This window comes from Portunus trituberculatus, chromosome 47 (assembly GCF_017591435.1).
Source record: "Portunus trituberculatus isolate SZX2019 chromosome 47, ASM1759143v1, whole genome shotgun sequence".
Taxonomy (NCBI): Eukaryota; Metazoa; Arthropoda; class Malacostraca; order Decapoda; family Portunidae; genus Portunus; species Portunus trituberculatus.
This window is the reverse complement of record NC_059301.1, coordinates 1,761,262-1,768,761: the sequence shown is the minus strand read 5'-3', so window position 1 is coordinate 1,768,761 and position 7,500 is coordinate 1,761,262. Positions and strand designations below refer to the sequence as shown.

Genomic DNA, 7,500 nt, shown 5'->3' with positions numbered 1-7,500 from the left:
AAGGGAAGTGAACGAGGAGAAATAAAACAGAGGGATAAGGCATTAGGTGGAGGGATCGTGTGGGAATGGCCTAGGAGGGGAGGAACAAGGAAGGGAGATGGATGGCGTTAGGGAGGAAAAACAACAAGGGTGGAGAAGGGCGGGGAGGTGTGGGAGGTGGTGGCGCGTGGGGATCAGGTGATACAATGGATTAGGAAGGTAAAAATAAATGGGAGGGAGAAAGGAGAATGCAAGTAAGGAGAGATTATCCGGAAAAAAATGGAAAAATACTAGGGGTGAGAAATAAGGGCCAAGAAAGAGGACGAGGAAGAGGAGGATTACCGGGTGAACAGACAAAAAGGGAGTAGGAGAGGAAAAAAAGATGGGAATAGAATGCTGTTCCGTCAGAGTTTCCGTGTTACCAAGTGCTTTTTCAGTCGTAAACGAAGGTAACATCTAACTACGCAGAGCAAAATTCTCCTTACTCGTCCTTCAGTGGCCAGAATATGGACAAGTGATATTTAAAATTATAATAAGCATGAAACACAAAAGTAACCTAAACAAGAAAATTGGGCACCGATTGAATTTAAAGTTTTAAGACTAAGATACTGTAAACACACACACACACACACACACACACACACACACACACACACACACACGCCCGGTAGCTCAGTGGTTAAAGCGCTGGCTTCATAAGCCAGAGGACCGGGGTTCGATTCCCCGGCCGGGTGGAGATATTTGGGTGTGTCTCCTTTCACGTGTAGTCCCTGTTCACCTAGCAGTGAGTAGGTATGGGATGTAAATCGAGGACTTGTGACCTTGTTGTCCCGGTGTGTGGTGTGCGCCTGGTCTCAGGCCTATCCGAAGATCGGAAATAATGAGCTCTGAGCTCGTTCCGTAGGGTAACGTCTGGCTGTCTCGTCAGAGACTGCAGCAGATCAAACAGTGAAACACACACACTCACACACACACATACACACACATACATACGTACACACACAAACACACATACACACACACCTCAACAGCAGCAGCAGCAACAACAGCAACAACAACAAGTAGTAGTAGTAGTAGTAGTAGTAGTAGTAGTAGTAGCACCACCACCACCACCACCACCAGCAACAACAACATCAAAAACAACAACAACAACAATAGCAGTAGCAGCAGCAGCAGCAGCAGCAGTAGTATGTAGTAGTGGTAGTGGTAGTGGAAGAGGTAGATGCAGGAGTTGCAAAATGAGAAATAATAAAAGCAGCCATATTGTTGGTAATATTTCTATTAATTACAAAATGAATTACACAAAATCTAAATATGTACATGATATTTGGATCTTGTCATTATCACAGTCAGCCTCCATGATTCCACATCAAGGCAACCTTCTCTTAACTCTTATTCACCTCCCTCCGATACCGACTGTGCCACGTATGTATTGCATTCGTACATATGAAGGAAGTTGGGAATATTGAACCTGAACGCAAAGAACCATAAAAAAAATAAATAAATATACACACACACACACACACACACACACACACACACACACACACACACACACACACATATATATATATATATATATATATATATATATATATATATATATATATATATATATATATATATATATATAATGTAAATGTAATAATATTATCTGCGGTTGATATAGGTAATTAATAAAATGTATCATATCATACAATTATGTGAAAGGTAAATAAGTATGTAAAAATGCAGATGAATTAGATAAATAAGAAAGAGTTCAGAAATTGTGATATGCAAGAAATATCAGATAAACCATCGCGCAGACAGTACTGAAACAGTGACGGTAGGAGAAGTTTAGTCAGAAGTATTGGCCAAATGTTAATTTGCAATACATTGTGAAGGTGAAAACAAAGACTGACAAGATCTGACTAGCGATAAAACACGGAATCTTACAGCCAGTTCAAGGCAGCCGCTGAACTGTCATCATACAAAACCTTAACATGTATATTATTCATATATTGTCATCACTATCTCCACCAGCCATGACAATACTAAAGCAAAACATTCCACTGACATTTTTTCCCACTGGACTGTACAACATTTGCATGGAGTTCATACCATTCCTATCATATCAGTGTCGTTAACACATTTTAAAATCATCAGCTACGTCAGCAACGAGTTATGCAAACACACACACACACACACACACACACACACACACACACACACACACACACACACACACACACACACACATATATATATATATATATATATATATATATATATATATATATATATATATATATATATATATATATATATATTTATTTATTTTTATGTCACGAGGCTGAAATGCCTTCTCAACATTAATATTAGGAACATGATAACATTTTTATTACTTCATCTTGTGGTTATTCGGTTTTATAATGATAATGATAGAAAATAATAGTACTGTATGTTCGTGTACCCATAAAACACTTAATGCTGGAGTGTGTGTGTGTGTGTGTGTGTGTGTATGGTATATTATCGTACTCAAGGGAGACACAGTTCGGTGCGTAGGCACCTCCGGGTGCATTAACACCGTTAAGACAATAGGGAACAGGTAGAGGGGAAAAAGAAGAAAAAATAATCTAAATAAATGGCCTTGAGCGTGGCCTGCGAGGTGGTGATGGTGGTGGTGGTGATCTTCCGTTGGTCCACCAGCCAATCGTTCTACATGATGTGTGACGTCACCTTTGTGGTTGCCACCTCGCGCTGTGTGGCTGTGGAATGAATGACTCTCTCTCTCTCTCTCTCTCTCTCTCTCTCTCTCTCAGTTGGTCAAAATTTTCCTTCTTACAGTACTGTTCCTTACAGGTAAATGTTCAAAATGTTTAAATGTTGTTGTTATTTTCATTGTTACTATGATTATCGTTATTGATATTGTTATTTTTATTATTATTGTCATTATCATTATTATTATTATTATTATTATTATTATTATTATTATTATTATTATTATTATTATCATTATTATAATTATCATTATTTTTATCATTATTGTAATTATTATCATCGTTATTATTATTATGATGGTAGTTATTATTATTACTGGTACTACTATTATTATCATCATTACCACATTATCACCATGAATAGTATCGTCATTATCGTCCTCATCTTCATTATCTTTATATTCATCGTCCTCAAAACACCATCATTATATTTTCTAACACTCATATCCACGTTGGTGAACACAGCAGGAAAGCATCCATTAATTCCTCCCTTGATGCTCAAATCCTCACGCACACACTGCTACTTTTATCCTCTGGCCTTGCTCTCTCCTTTATTGAGTGTTGTATTTTGGCTCGGTGTCACGCTGCATTACGATGGGACTGCCATAATAACAATAGTAATGATAACAATAATAATAATAATAATAATAATAATAATAATAATAATAATAATAATAATGATAACAAAAATAATAATAGTAATAATAATAATAATAGTTATAGTACTAATATCAGCAGCAGTAGCAGTATTAGCAACGTCATCAACAGTAGTATCAGAAGCAATAGCAACGCCGTTAAGAGTAGCAGCGAAGGACAGTAAAATAACCTTCATTTCCCAAGCGAGTTCTCCCAGTGAAGTTTTTACCTTGCCCACCACAGCAATACCAACACAAACAACCTAGCCAGTGTGGACCTAAGATGTGCCCTGACCACTGTTAAATCCCCAGCCGGGCGTTACCCACACCTGCTGGGGCCTCGGTATTTCCCCCATACCTACCACTTCCTTATCAGCTCCCATCCACTTTCCAGCACCTCTTCCCTTGACAACACGAGTACACATGCGTCGTTTTCTCTCATCTGACTAGCACACTCATTTTTTCTCCCTACCTACACACCACTACACACGCCATATAGCTTAAATTCTCTACACTTTATTTCAGTGTACAGTTTTACCTCCTTCAAATCCAGCCTCTTAACCTTCTATCCTTGATCTTTCCTTAACTTGTACGTACTCTCTTCCTTTCCTCCTTGACTCTGTGCGCTCCCTCTCTCTAAGCCTTTTTTTTTTTTTTTACCACGTACTCTGAAAATGTTGCTTCCTTCTCGCTCACCTCATCGTCCAGGTCACACACCTTCCTTTCCTGCTTTTTTAATACACACACACACACACACACACACACACACACACACACACACACACACACACACACCGCGTAGTGTAGTGGTTAGCACGCTCGACTCACAATCGAGAGGGCCGGTTTCGAGTCCCGGGACGGCGAGGCAAATAGGCAAGCCTCTTAATGTGTAGCCCCTGTTCACCTAGCAGTAAATAGGTACGGGATGTAACTCGAGAGGTTGTGGCCTCGCTTTCCCGGTGTGTGGAGTGTGTTGTGGTCTCAGTCCTACCCGAAGATCGGTCTATGGGCTCTGAGCTCGTTCCGTAATGGGGAAGACTGGCTGGGTGACCAGCAGGCGACCGAGGTGAAATTCACACACACACACACACACACACACACACACACACACACACACACACACACACACACACACACACACACACACACACACACACCTCAACAACTGTATATGGAAGAAAGGATATCTTGCCATTTAATCTCTTCGCTTTTTCTCTTTCCATCCCTCCCTTGCCTCCTTTACTAAGAAGACGAAGAGGGTGGAGAAGAAGGAGAGGGAAGAGGACGAGAAGGTGGGGGAGGGTAAGACGAGGAGGAGGACAGAAAAAAAAACCTAAAAATGGAACGTGAAGTGTCCAGAATTTTACTTTACAAGAGGGAAAAATAAAAAAGCGGTATGTGTTTTCAATACAACAAGCTATAGTGTGTGTGTGTGTGTGTGTGTGTGTGTGTGTGTGTGTGTGTGTGTGTGTGTGTGTGTGTAATGGGGAGAAGGGGAATGGGTAGAAGTGGACGGAATGCACATTTTCACCTCTACTTTTCTTTCACACGTCACATAATTTTTATTGATAAAACTGCTCACACACACACACACACACACACACACACACACACACACACACACACACACACACACACACACAGAGGAATAAAGGCTTTCGTTACCGCTTATGTACCAAGTCATGTCGAAGGAGAGAGAGAGAGAGAGAGAGAGAGAGAGAGAGAGAGAGAATCATTACGGTATGAAAGTGGGCGGGGAGACTGCTATAGGTACAAATGTGGCTGAGGAGAGAATACGTAAGGGAGGGGAGGACGAAGATGAGGAGGTGGAGAAAGACAATAGCAGAACGAGGACGATGACAGGGAAGAATACTACAGGTCACAGGTCTGGAAAATAGCAAATACAAGGGAGAAGAGGATGGCAGTGGTGCAGTAGGAAGAGGAGAAGCAGTAGATGATGGAGGTGGGGGAAGAGGAGGAGGAGGAGGAGGAGGTGAAGGAGAAAAAACAGGATCAGTGGGAATCCCAAAGTTCACTTCCCACGTATGATCTGATCAGGCATTTCATAGAACGAGATCATGCGGATATATGTCTGTCTGTCTGTCTGTCTGTCTGTCTGTCTGTCTGTCTGTCTGTCTGTCTCTCTCTCTCTCTCTCTCTCTCTCTCTCTCTCTCTCTCTCTCTCTCTCTCTCTCTCTCTCTCTCTCTCTCTCTCTCTCTCTCTCTCTCTCTCTCTCTCTCTCTCTCTTAAGCCACTGACAACCCAGTAAGTTTTGTAAATTTATTAATGAGGTGGATGAGGACATGAATGCAGAAAATGAGAGCTAATAAGAGGAAATACCAAAAAAACATACTGGCAGGAAGAAGAAGAGGAGGAGGAGGAGGAGGAGGAGGAGGAGGAGGAGGAGGAGGAGGAGGAGGAGGAAGAGGAAGAGGAGAAAGGACAGGTATATGTTGCTAAACTATGAACTGGGACTTCCCCTTCAATGAGCGAGTACACACACACACACACACACACACACACACACACACACACACACACACACACACACACACACACACCAGGGTACAAAGATAAAACATAAATGTATCAACCTCTCTCTTTCTCTTCCTGGAAGCTGAGAACCGAAACTGATGCTTTGACCTCTGTACTTACCGCCACACGCAGACAGCAAGACGATACGGTACCTCAAGGACAGGGCAAAAAATAAATGAATAAACAAATACATAAATAAATAAAGAACATGAGCAATATATAAATCAAAATATAAAAAACAATTTAAATTCAACTCATGGATGTAGATTACAATGAAAGGAGGATGCAAGGAGAATACATAGGTCAGTATACGAAAGAAAAGAAAGAAAGAAAAAAAAAGATAAAACAGGATTCTGAAGGAGACAGTACAAAAAAAATATCTCAAGGAAAGAAAAAATGTAATGGAATTAATTGATACAAAAAAAAAAAAAAAAAAAACGAGGACGCAGCACGAGTACGTAAGTAGCATACGAGCATAGAAGAATATAAGAACATGAAAAAAAATAATAATATGGGATGCTACAAGAAGCCCACACGAGACAGTCCCTGCATGAAACATTCCTACCTATCTAACTATTACCATCTATCATTCCCATCTATGACTGTATCTAATCTTTTGAAACTCTGTAATGTGTCCACCGTAACAACATGACAACTGAGTCTATTCCATTCATTTATCTTTCTGTATGAAGCGAAAACGAAAAAAATGAAAACTAGTGAACGAAGCCATCAAAACTCAAGGACACGATGGAAACAATTACATAAAACAATAAACTGAGAAAACGAGGACACGAGGACACATGAAAAATAAGTCGTATGTATATTTAAGTCAATTTAATTAAGAGAGGCCTTAAAAAGTAAAAGAACTTAAAATAACAAATACAAAGTAAGAAAAGACTGATAAAGGAAGAAAGCAGAACCAGGAGACAAGAATCGGCGGAATATTTTCAGTAATGCTAAAACTGATAAAATAAAAAAAAATGGATAATCCGTCAACTTTAAATACGGCGAAGAAAAAAAAAAAACATCATTTAACATTAAAAAAAGATAAACAGGAGAAATGAGGAGAGAGAGAGAGAGAGAGAGAGAGAGAGAGAGAGAGAGAGAGAGAGAGAGAGAGAGAGAGAGAGAGAGAGAGAGAGAGAGAGAGAGAGAGAGAGAGAGGATCCTACTAGAATCATTTAAGAGGTTCAAGTTGAAAAAAAAACCATGGAAATTTGTAGAAAGTAAGTAAAAGCAAAGTAGGGACATGAACAAGAGAGAGAGAGAGAGAGAGAGAGAGAGAGAGAGAGAGAGAGAGAGAGAGAGAGTCTTAATCCATGGAAGTGACTAATCCATCAGAGTCGCTCCAGAGAATCAGATCTTCCTCCTCCTCCTCCTCCTCCTCTTCTTCTTCCTCCTCCTCCTCCTCCATGTCCTCCTACTCTTCCTCCTCACCGTCATCATCGTCTTCCTCATTATTGTCGTCATTATCATCATTAATCTTGGCTCAGGTGGAGATAATGATGCCTCCACACTCCCAGCTCTCACCTCAACTGGAAATCCATCAATATCTCGTCAAAGCAATAAGTTTCCACGCCATGTCTTTCCG

The 7,500-nt window shown here is 40.3% G+C and overlaps 1 protein-coding gene and 1 non-coding gene across 2 annotated transcripts in view; both read left to right on the top strand.

The window, feature by feature from the left end:
* LOC123520855 (CLIP domain-containing serine protease 2-like) overlaps window positions 1-7,500 on the top strand; it is a 53,270-nt gene that overhangs the window by 3,670 nt on the left and 42,100 nt on the right. The gene's annotated exons all lie outside the window — the stretch shown is intronic.
* Trnam-cau lies at window positions 641-714 on the top strand. The gene has a single exon. It is a non-coding gene; the product is annotated as a tRNA-Met (tRNA).